Below are 12,789 nucleotides of genomic sequence, written 5' to 3' on the forward strand. Positions count from 1 at the left end.
GGAGACTAGAAGCAAGATAGTTTGTGACACGTATGCTTCCCAAAAACTAGAATAGATTTTTACTGAATAGTGGTATATCTGATGGTATATGTTTCTTAAAGGTCCAAATGTAATAAATACGTGGAAAAATTTGGCTCTGTGTTTTTATCACTATTTTTCTGCAAAGCTAGTGCATCATTTTGTTACGGTAATGCGGTGGCAGCAGGGCGTGGGCTCCCACGGCCATCACAAATGGGCATCCTCGGGACCCTTGACTCGCCCAACCACGTCCGTAAACTGCAGCATTAAGTTCATTTGTACAAGACATTTGTGAGAATCTGTTTCCTCGTAGTCATGTCACATAACAGGTTGGCCTTCGACTCCGAAAGTAAAAGCAAATATGTTTCTACATTTAAATTACCTTTGAAAAAGTGGGTAAATAAACATAAGCCCTCCACTTACATGCAGAAAACTTCACACAGGCATGACTTAATTTATAGTGACTTTTCTATAATTCACTGCTGTTGAACTTGAGCTGACTGCACACAATGACTATGGCCGACTGCCCTTGTTCAGCCCCCTGAGAATGAGAGGAGGAAAGGAAGCTTGAGACTGGGTGGAAACAACCCTTGATCTCTGTTTTTCTAAATAGCACGTGGGATCTTTCTCCTGTTTGTGAATTGAAGAACTAAAGGGTCAGCTAGATCCGTTTCCGGGTGTCAGACATGGTAGAACTTCAACCAGCTACCCAACAAATTGGAGAGCTTCCTTGGTGCATTCCCTCCGTCCCAACAGGGCAGAGAAGTTGTTAATACGGGCACGGGAAGAGTGCCAGGGCAAGATCGGGTCATTTGCCACGGTATCGAAGTCCCTAAGATGCCAGTAGTGGCGCCTTTGCCAGACTGGAGAAGGCGCTGGAAAACAAGCATGGCATCTACTCAGCCCGCCCGCAGCATGCTAGGGCAATTAGCTGGAGAATGAATTTAATCAGATGCGACTTGACTGCTTTTAACCGCAGGGCAGGGAGATTGAATTAAAATTCCCCCGTGTCAGAGTGATCTGTTTGCAGAAATCACCCATGTTGGAGATGTTTCTTAGTTTCTTTGAGAATGTGGGATATAATTGAGGTCTTTGATTTTTTTTTTCTTTCCATATCCCCGTAGGCATTGGGCAAGTCACTTAAACTCAGAGCCTGTTTCAACTGTAAAATAGATGGAACTACTTTGTCTCAGTGCCCTTACTGCTCCCAAAAGCCATGACTTCTAGTGCATTCGTTTTGAGTATGAATGCATAGAATTTAAGGGCTTGTATTTTCATTAATTTTTAACAAAAAACGAAAGGGGGAATCCCCCACAGTCCCCTAGTTTTCTCACCGGAGTTTCAAATTTCATATCTTTCCCTGTCCGTCAACAAGCATGTATTTTTAACTGGCTCTCCTGCACTACATGAATATTATTCTGTAAGACAGAACATTGAGGGAAAGTTAGTTGGAGCTATCCCATTTTAACATAGTATGAACGTCCTATGGAAAAGATAAAACACTCAGTTCCGTATCTTTGAAAAGAGAATCTGACATTTAACTAAGTCGCTCTAAATTTTTAGTTTTGGTACTTCACACTTAGATACCAGTTTGGGGTTTCAGACAGTTGGTGCTGACAGTGTGAAACTCCCACTGCCTGCAGTTAAATTGAAGCTTTGGTTTCTCATGTGAACACGCAAGGAAGCTGGGATTATGCTTTGTTAAATCCTCGTTTCATGAATAGATCTCCTCTCCCCCCAAGTACTACCACACATGGGCTCCCCACCTGGTTTCAGTGTGCGCGGAAGTTTTATCTTGTTTCTCATCACTGGGCAAACCTTGCTGGAACAACTGGCTTCTTAATGATTTGTACAGTAGAGGGCTTAATGTCTTTGCAAATGAAAAATCCACTGTGCAATAACAAGACAAAAGGAACTCAGAGACTTTTTAGAAGAAATCATGCTGAATTAGAATTAGGCTTACTGTGATAATGTTTCTTTGATCAGTATGCGAAGGAAAATTCTGGGTTTAGTAGAAAACGATATCTACAAGTATTGGAAATTATAAAAGTGTTCATAAATATCTTTAGTATTAGGTTGAACTGTATGAAATTGCCAGTGTAGGTTTTTGTCTACAAAATGACAAGTTCACCTGGTTCAACCTAATAATGCCGCATTTTATAGTCCGAGTATAAGCTCTTAATAGCAGCTTTCTGAGTGTAAAATGATGGAATTTTGACATACCAGACTGATCTACATACCTCTCTAATAATTACAGCATATTGTTAAACAAAACCCTGATTAAAGTGCAAATCCCAAACTATCAAGTATTTAACCACCTGATTTTGAAAATACATTGCAGGAAATAGTTAAACCAGAGGGCTTATGTTCACGTGTTTTCTCATTTGGCACCAAAAAGGTTCTTATAATTTTTTTTTTGCATAATTTTTTAAATCAAAAAAGTGTTCTGTGGGGAAGGGAAATTCCCAAATGATTTAATTGCTTTTTACTTAAAACTGAGACAATCGCAGATAATGGTTTCCTATGATAAGCCGTTTGAAAGGAAGGAAAGGCTACGTCACACTCCATGACATTCAAGAGGCAAAGACCTTAGGTCCCATCCGGTCCTTGGATAGAAAGCACCCCCTTCCCCGTGCCCCCTAGGATTGTCACGTGCTGCCTAACAGAAACACCTCTAGCCTTGGGAAGCCCCATCTCTCTGAAGACAGATCATTCCTTGTTCAGTTAAAGTATTTCTCCTCATTGAGCTGAAGTCTGCCTTCACGTCAACGCCCTGGTCCTGCTTCTACACCTTGAAATCAAACAGAATAAAAGACCTTCAAATATTTCAAGACAAGTGCACCCCTAAGATCCAGCCATAGGACACAGTTTCTCTCTTCCTGTGTCTCTTAATGAACTGGGGGTAAAGGACGATGCCTTGTCTACTCTTGAGGTCTGGACTACTAGAAAGCACTAGTGTTTTCTCTAATGGAAAATCATAGTTCCTCCACCATGGACTGCACTTAATCAAGTCACATCCCGAGACCTCAGAAACCACCTGTCTAAAATAAGAAGGGTTGTCCTTTGATGACCTTAAGGTCTTGTCCAGCATGAAATGTTTATAATTATAGTATAGATGCAAACTCCATAAAATGAGTGTTGATTAATAGTTTCATATGGAGCGAAACGGGGAGCAAGTGGGTTCAACTCACTAACACAGTACTTCTCAAAACTCAGTCATTTGCATGCACTGCCACGATTTCTACCACTTCTGGGTACCACCTGTACTATTACTACTTAACAGCTTTCTCTGAATCAACTTACTTATTCCAGTTGAATCATTCATTTTAAAAGGAAACTTTGTATCAGCATAAATGTGAAACCATGGTCTTTTGTCATAAAAAGAAAATACTTTTTTAAAAAAGATTTTATTTATTTATTTGAGATAGGGAGAGAGCATGGGAGGAGGGGCAGAGGGAGAGGGAGAAACAGGCTCCCAACTGAGAAAGGAGCCCGATGTGGGGCTCGATGTGGGGCTCGATGTGGGGCTCGATGGGGGGCTCGATGTGGGGCTCGATGGGGGACTCGATCCCACGACCCTGGGATCATGACCTGAGCTGAAGGCAGGCACTTAACCAACTGAGCCACCCAGGCACCCCAGAAAGAAAATACTCCTAAATAAAGATATTTTACTGGTGTTGTTTATACTTAAGTACTATTCTAAAGAACATTATTTAGAAGATCTGCACATCACCCAAAATGGCCTGAAGGATTCCACAGAACAATCTAGATAAAGGTCTTAGGGGAAAGCTGCAATAAAAGGAAAGTGTATTTCCTGCTATCTGAAGGTTCAGGAACCTTGTCTTCTTAGAAACGATCCCTGGGTCAACAGCAGTTTGTAACTCAAGGACAAATTAGTGAAAGCTGATCCTGTGATCACCTAATATTAAAAGCCAACATTTTTTGAGCAACCTACTATATGCCCATGCACTTTTCATACTTTTGAGTCTTATTTTCTAATTTCCTAAAGTTAATATTAGAGTAGATCACTTTACCAATGAAATCTGTATTTGTAATCTTGGGTCGAAATTAATCAACCCCTACAAACCATTTTTTTTGGAGGAAAAAAAAAAAAAGCCTCAGTCTGTAGCCCAAGGTACTAAAATGATAGGGAGATTGCATATGTGTCCTAGGATTTCATCACTGTGGATCAATAATCTGTAAAGACCTAAAGACAAAAGAACCTACTTAGAGATCATTGTTCTTATACTGGGAGATACATGTGTAAAAATTATTCTCTTTTGAATCCTCATTTCCTTTCTCAGAGTTCTCCATACCACCAAAAAAGAGAACAATGCACAGATTTAAAACAAACGACTTCTCAACTTCGATGATACGAGTTACCCTGCTGCGTGGAGAGCGGCCCCCATGTCTGATAGGGCGTGTTCTGTTTGCACTTTACCCCTGTTGTGGTTTCCTGTCAGTCTGTGAGCTTTGGGGGAATCTTTTACAAGACCCGAGTCTCAGAAATTTCAGGAAGTACCAGTATCAGATGGTTGTCATGCACAGGTACTTACTCTCTAAACTTTACCCACCTCTTCCTGTCTGTGTGCTTCGAATGGGTCTTCCTCCTCCTCAAAACACACTCCACAATATCCTGGGACCTTAGCTTCCAAATCAAATGTCAGCCATGGTCCAGGTGGACGATTCTCAAGTTAATTGGGCATCAGAATTTCCCCAGGGAGGCTGCCGGGGCCTGACCCAGCCCTACCAGGGGGAAGCCTAGGAATCTAGCACATCAAAGCTTTGAGAACCACCAATTTGGCTTAATCCTCTCATTTTCCCAAAGGGGAAACTGAGGCCCAAAGAAGGGAACTGAGTGACTCATCTAAGAGCCGACCGTAGGAGCGAGGCCTAGAATTGTTGTTTACAGCTTCTTCTGGGGAGAGCGGACCCTCAGGACACTCAACACCCTGCCGGAGGAGCGCCTGGGTGGCTCGGTCGGTTGAGCCTCCGACTCTTGATCTCAGCTCAGGTCTTGATGTCAGGGTCATGAGTTCAAGCCCCGCATCGGGCTCCACACTGGTCTGGAGGCTACTTAACCCAAGCAAACACCCTGCTCAAGCCTAGTTGAACTGAAACTTGCCAAACGTTTGACGTCCTTCTTGACTGTTTCCCATCATGCCAGTTTATGAGACCAGGATTACTTTCCTTGCAAAGAAATCCTACACATCCACACCCCCCCCCCCACCAAACAGCAGGGGACAGCACCTTGAGTTGTCACCAGAAACCCAAAACTGGTTGTGACCAGTATCCAGGAACGGAGAGTTTGATGGGCTCTCCAAAAGCCAGACTACTGAGATCCAACCTGTAAAGGGTGCGATCGGCCACATGAAGAGGCCGTGAAGAGTGGGGTCAAGAACACAGCCTTAGTGCAGTTCCGGGTTTGGAGTCCAGTGACGCTGTTTCAGTTTTGTCATCTGCACAATGGGGACAAAGTCACTGCAGTATCAATTTCCCAAGATGATTGGGAGAAGAAAATGAGAGGCGGATGAAAGTACCTTGCCCGATGCCGGGTCCATGCGACGCACGCGGTATTAGCTGCCAGTGGTGGCAGGGAGTGAGGACGGTGGCGGTGGTTCGAGAGAGAGCGCCTACCTGGGAAAGCGTGGGCGATGGCCAAGCCCACTCAATGAGTGTATGAAATACCAAGAAAGCCTTACTTAATCAACCGCCATATAGTTCTAGCTGATGCAGTATTGGTTTGACCCAGTCGGCAGTCAGCTTGGAGGGCAGGTAAAGGGAGCCACTCGATTCTTCAACGAAGTGTTGTTGAACCCCAGCCAGTCACCAGGCTCAGAGCTACGTGCTCTGCGCACATTATCTCACTTAACCCTTACAACAACCTGACGAGGAGATCCTCTGAATATCTCCTCGGCTTTAAAGATGGACAGACTGAGGTTCAGAGAAATGAAATAATGTCCAAGATCGCACAATTTATGGTGGAGACAGGACTCCTACACCCGTCCCAGACCCATCAGAGCCCTGAGCTAGGGGGCAATGGATACCTAGACCGGTGAGATACGAACTCAGACTGCCAGCTGGCCCTGGCCTCCTCTCTTCTGCAGCTCTTTAGAAGTACCACCGCTTTCTCATTACCCCTCCAGTCCTTGAAATGATTTTTTAAGAAGGAGATGGGCTTAAAAACAAACACCTTCTCTTTAGAGAGCATTAACAAAAACTGTATCCTAATTGGCGTTTCCCAGATATTGTGCGGGTGGAAATACCCACACTGATGACATGTCAAGTCATAAATGGCAGCTCTGTGTTTTTAAATCACTGTGTTGGTGTTTTCAGCCAGGCCCTCCTTACAAAGCAGTTCTCACCGAAAACCTGTTGAACTGTAATTATCGCCAGAGTACGAAGCTTAATAACAAAGAGCGAGCAGATACAAGAATCAGTGAAGGACCCCACCACGATAGCATCTGTTTCTAAACACTTCTACGAGTTGAGTGAAGCATCTACGCTTCATCGGTCAGGGTCACGCACCAAAACAGGGGGCTGACACGTGGAGCACCAGGAAATCCGTGCTTATCGGAATAGCCGACTCGCTGTTGGCCCCAGCCGGGTTGACGCCCAAAGCGGGATCAGCTTGAGTCTCCTCCCCTGTAGCAAGATGACCTGACCATTATCGCCCCCTGACTTGTGAAAGTAAGTGTTATGATTTCCCACTTCCCAAGGTAGGTCTATAAAGCAGGGACAGGTGAGTAGTTGATAGACACACTTAGAAAGAAGCAAGCCAATTTCTCCTGCTGTGGCCCGAGTTGTTCTAGGTCAACACAGCTGGGGTGTCCTCTGTCAGGCTAGTCAGAGCTGCCGTCAGCTAGAACACACCGGGTGGTTTGAGAGCCCGAGACAAAGAGCAATATATTTATACATGATTTGCCTTCTTGCGGCCAAGAAACAGAGAGGGCTCCCAGCACCTGGCTTGTCTGACGAGGCAACGCCCTCTTCGGCAACAGGTGTCAGCTTCCTGCCGGAGGGGGAGGAGATGGACTATTTTCTGACCCGCTCTGGCCGGAGACAGAATCCGTAGTCTGATGGTGTCCAGGTGGTATTGCCTCACACCTGGGAGGGCAGACAAATGCTCCGTCCACCTGGGCGCCTGTCTCCCGGGCTGTGCCTCCAGCGCCCTCTACAGGACATTGTGAAGAACTGGATGCAGGGAGCTGGGACAAAACCCTCAGGTTGACACATTTCTCTGGGACTGAGTGGGGACTTTCAGTGCTAAAACTGGGAAAGTCCCGGGCAAGCTGAGACAAGCTGGCCATCCTATTGACTAAAAGGGGGTCTAAAGTTGGATGTAGGGGGTGAAGTGGGGACTCTGCACTTTTTTTTAAGATTTTATTTGAGAGACAGAGTGAGAGAGCGAGAGTGAGAGAGAGAGAGACAGAGAGAGAGAGAGAGCATGAGCGGGGTGAGGGGCAGAGGGAGAAGCAGACTGCCCACTGAACAGGGAACCCAATGCGGGGCTCGACCCCAGAACTCTGGGATCATGACCTGAACAGAAGACAGATGCTTCGCCGACTGAACCACCCAGGTGCCCTGGGACCTTGCATTATTAAACCATCATTACTTTGTGGTGGAAATCAGGGAATGTGGAGGGGAGAGCAGAATTCTGAGAGAGGGGCAGGGGCTACCTACGCGTCAGAAGTAAGCTATTGAATAAAGAGCCCTTTGCCCTGAGTCACAGCCCCTCGGCCGTATAGCAGAGCCCTGCGTCAGATTCTGCAGCAGGCCGAGGAGAGAGCTGGGGCTGGTGACTTACACGTTTCCTTGTGAGCTGTGAATCATTGTTCAGCTTTCATTCCCTCAACAACTATTGAGCATCTATTAAATGCCAAGAACCCTCCAAGGCACCAGTAATAAAGAGCCAGTATGACCTGGCCCATGACGTTCATCTGGTCAAGCAGATGTCTGTGCACATGGTCAGACTCCAGTGGGTGAACACAGGCATGGATGAAACACTTCGCACAAACGTGCCCTGGAAATGCCCTTTACCCTACTGAGCAGTGAGGAGCTCGGCACAGCAAGAACCGCTTGGCAGGAATCAGGCCCAGGACCTGAGGGGAGAGGGGAGCATTGAGGGAGAGCTGGAGTCACTTGAACCCTGCCAGACCCCCGAAGCAAGACCACCTCTTCTGCCTGGCCCCCAGGGATGGACAGAGCCCGGAAAAGACAGCTGAACACCTTGCTTGAGAGCATGAAAGAGGCAGCAATCACATTTCTGACCACGGGAGGTTGATTATTAAATAAATCATGAGACTAGAGGTATTTTGGGGGTTAATGACGATGAGAAAGATGATGTAGCCCATGGGACCGTGCATATGCTCTCCAGTTAGTTTCTTTCAAAAGGTAAACGTCTCTTGGGATCATATCATACATCTGGACAAGGACTGGAAGGGAAACTGGGTCCAGTGTGTTCATGGTAAGATTGGGGGGATTCTTTAATTCTTCTCTTTTCAAAACTCAGTTTACATTTATATAAAGTTCACATGTGCTACACATTAATGAAAAATAAAGCTAAAAACAAAAAAACCCACTTCTATGAGTGAGACCTGTTCCAAAACGAAGGACAGTCCTAGACTAACGCACTTGAAGTTACCCAGGAAGAGAAGGAACAAACGTTTGCGCAGGGGAGTGAATTCTCCTTTCAACTCATGGGGCTTAATTATTCCTCTTTCCACCCCTGCTGGTGCCGGAGCTGGCGTCGGAACACCCAGGCCCCGAGTGAAGACACGCTTTGCAGAGCTGCCCGCAGGCAGGCTGGGAAATGTAACAAGAGGCGGTGTCTTTCCAACAGGTGATCTTGGAGGGATAACAAATCCGAGCTGCCATCAAAAGGAAGATGCGGAGGCTGATTCAACAGCCGGGCCCGGCCGAGCGGCGTCCCCCGGGGCTGGCGTGTGTGCGGAGGGCAAAGGAGGCCCAGAGGCCACCAGGACAGCTTCCCAGCTGCCGAGGGCCCAGCTCTGGGGCTCGGAGGTGGGTCCAGTGCGAACGAGAGGCAGCCACCCAGCGGCCTCTCCCTTCCTCAGCCCCTCACACGCACCCCAGGCTCCCCCGCCCCCTCTCCGTGGGACTTCAGAAAAGGGTTAGGATTGTTTGTGTAAGTTTTAAACAGGATGCTTCCTGTTCATCCAGTTTCAAGGCTCCGGGGAAACCAGCGAGGCCCCATCCCATTATGTTCTCCACCCAGTGCTTATCCCAGGACCCAAGGCCTCCCCCACCCCCGAGGCCTGGCCTGGATTGCGGACGAGGAACTAGGTATTAGCTCGCAGGAAATTTGAATCGCTGTGTCAGCTCTGTACCAGCGCTTTATGCATTTGCAAACACGGTGCTGGGGTCGGAGGTGGCCACCCTGAGAGGATGCCCAGCACCTTCGCTCCTTATCATTCACCCCACTCCCTGTACCCTAGAAAGAAGAAGAAGCTGGAATCTACCTGGCCAGAACCTTCCTGGCCTCATCTGAAAACCAACCGACCCGGCCCAAGCCCAGAGGCCAGGCAAATTCCTGCAATGCCGGGGCCCGGTTCGCAAACATTACTGCCCTCTTCCTCCTGTCTCACACCAGCAAACTGCTCTGTTATTCCCAGTGGCCCTGGCCGGGTGTCCCCAGAGCCTGGATCCTGACCCTGACAAGATTTCAGCTCTCCTAGATCTGGGGGAGAATTTACTGGGAATTTTTCTTCCCAGCTCTGTCCCTAGCCTCTTCCTCAGACACAGACAAAAACAAGCTGCCTCTTTCCAGAAAAGAAGATGGTAGGCGGAGGCCGGGGGCTCAGTGACGGATCTTTGTCACGTGTTCGTGCCATACTTCCTGCCAGCTTACTAGACGGCCAGGTGATGGGGCACATTCCGAGGTGAGGGGCACAGGCCCGAGGAGTTGCAATCTTGGGGACAGAGGAGAGAGATGGGCTGAATGCCTCCAGCAGGGGTCACTTGTGTGGTCCCCTGAGCCGGCGGAGCTCAAGAGAGAGATAAGATAGCAAACCGTGGAGGGGGGAGGGGGAAAGGGCCTCCTGCCACTGATCCCAGTGCTTCTCTGTCGGGCACTTTGCTGTGCGGTCCATCGGGGATGCCCCGCAGCCCTACATTTGATACCTGTCAAGCAAAGGAAGGAATAACCCATTCCCTCCCAGCAACCCCGATCCCCAGTCTCTCCCCCAGCACCAAGCTCCCAAACCCCAAACAAGCCAAAACCCACAGGAGGCAGGAGAGGGCTGCCATAACGTGCCCTCCCCAGAAAGTCCCCTGTCCGTCCTCCATGTCCCAGGCCCTTAATCTCAGTTCAACTAAGCCGCACGATGGAGTCTTCCCAAGGGGCCATGGGAATGGGGCCGTTGGAACTGCAAATGCTCCGGCCACCTGGGAACTTCACACTCGCCCTATCATGCACTGCTGGTCTTCAGCGCAGAGTACGTGGTCCCCGGAGCAGGGGGCACTGGGCCGGGAGACTCTGCCCTGGCACTTGGTATCGGGATTCCAACACGAGGCTGCCTCAGTCGCCTCTAGCACTCCCTCCCCTCCTCCCAACCCCTCTATTTAGCCCCTGTGTTTTTGTGAACATGTCTGTCTGCATCAGGAGACCAGAGCCTCATCCACTGGCCTCCCTATTCTCCCCACCTTCCCACCGGCCTGTTCCATATACCAAGTCGTCAATGAAGCCTGTTAAAGCAACATGAAAGTTCGGAGACACGCCTACTAGACTCTGGGGAAGTCACCCCTCTCTTGGAGGCAGATATTACAGTTAGGAGCTCTCAAAGTCCCGGGGTTTGGGGTAGGGGATCCCCAGCATCCAGGAGAGTCCCGCAGCTGGTGCCTCGGTGCTGGGGAGCACAGCTGTTCTGTCTTCTGTTGCCAAAGGGCTCCACCCAGAGGACAGATGGCTGGGATCCCTGTTTACACAGACCTTTCTCCACCAGGTATGGATGAGCTGTCCTGAAGAAACTCAGAAGCCCCCACTGCCTCTCCAGAAGAGCTCTGCAGAATTACCTCCTTTTCCCAGAATAGCCCGTGCCCATCCCTTGCCTCCAACCCCAGGAGTGCCTGCTGTCTGCAAATGCGAAGAAAAGTGGGGCAGCTCAGAATTCCGCCTCCCACCTAGGAGAGCTCTGAGAACCAAATGAGGCTGTCTGTGAATGGGCTTGAGCTACTAAAAAGTACAAGGCTCTGCTCAAACCCAAGGGGGTTTTTGGTTGTTATCTGCAGGGCAAGAGGCGCTGTAAGAAAATTCTCCCCAACTGTTTTCACTTCCTCTTCTCTCTCTTTACCCTGGGAAGGGGAAAATCCTGCAAAGATTTGCAGCTGATGTGTAAAATACCAAAACAAAATTCTAGTTGCATTTTAACCGTATCTTTGGGTGGCAGCCACGTGACTGGGTTCTGACGTTCCAAAGTCAAAGCCCAAAAGACTCATGAGATCAGAACAAACGTGTGGGTGATAATGCCCTCTGGTCCAACGAACCACACCATACTGTCCCCTCAAAGCCCCTCCAGCCTGGACCTGGATAACTCCCAAGGACCCCCACACTTCGGGCAGCCCGTGGAAGACATTGTCTCTGTGCTATGGCAGAGTCCATGGGCCCTACCTCCCACTGGTTCCCAGTGAGGGCCAGGTGGTATTTCAACGACACAGAGAGCCCAGGAATGCCCAATCCCACCCAGCCTGCTCCGCCTCCCACAAGAAGTTCCCAGGAAAGCCAGGCCAAGGAACAGAAGATAAGTGGGAGTCACTGTCCCCTAGCCATTCCAGCACCAGTAACATCACAAAGCGCTGAGAACTGCTCTTACCTTTGCTGGGAAAGGTACATTTACTATGGCGCTGGGCCCTGGGGTGAACAAAGCTGGGAAGGACGAGCCAGAGGAAAGGTCATGTTCAGCGGGTTCAGTAGTGGAGAAGTGCAGAGTGAGGGGGAGTGACTGGTGGGTGGCCCCAGCATGCCTTTGAGGGACTGTAGACCTTGACAGGAGCTGCCCTAATGTTCCCCTCTGCCCCGCCCCAGCCCGGTGAATGCCTACAGAATGTTGTGGTCCCTGCCTGAGTCACCATGGTAACCTCAGAGCCTGGCTCATGTTGGGTTGTATGTTACAGAAGAGGGGCTCGGTATATGTTCCTTGAATGAATGAAGGAATGAATAAATGCCAGCTGGTTATCGGGCTAGCATATGGCCAGACCTTAGGATAGGCACCCTGACTTACACCCCTTTTTCCCCATAGGGCTTCACAGGGAAGGAGCCCCTTCATTGGAAGGACTCCCTCATTCAACATTTCGGAAGCACTCATTGAATAAATATTTCCTGAGCTCCTACAATGCACCAGACTTGGTTCTAGGTGCTGGGGATTCATCAATGAACACAACACAAAACCTTCTGCCCAAAGGAGTTTATATTCAGTGGGAAATGAGACAAACTCTGTTTTCCAGGGGCACCTGGGTGGCTCAGTGTTAAGTGCCTGACTCTTGATTTCGGCTCAGGTCATGATGTCAGGGTCATGGGATCAAGCCCTGCGTCAGGCTCTGCACTCAGCAGGGTGACTGCATGAGATTCTCTCTCTCTCTCTCTCTCCCCTTCCACCCTCTGCTCGCATGCGCGCCCTCTCTCTAAAGCAAAAGACAAAACCCGAAACACCTCTGTCTTCTGTGTCATATACACACTCATCATTTCCCTTCACGCCTTCTCCTTGCTCATCCAAGGCTCTAGACTTTAGCCCTCCGAGCCCTTCAAGTGGTGCC

The sequence above is a fragment of the Ursus americanus genome, chromosome 23, assembly GCF_024610735.1.
Source record: "Ursus americanus isolate L20-20 chromosome 23, mUrsAme1.1.p, whole genome shotgun sequence".
Taxonomy (NCBI): Eukaryota; Metazoa; Chordata; class Mammalia; order Carnivora; family Ursidae; genus Ursus; species Ursus americanus.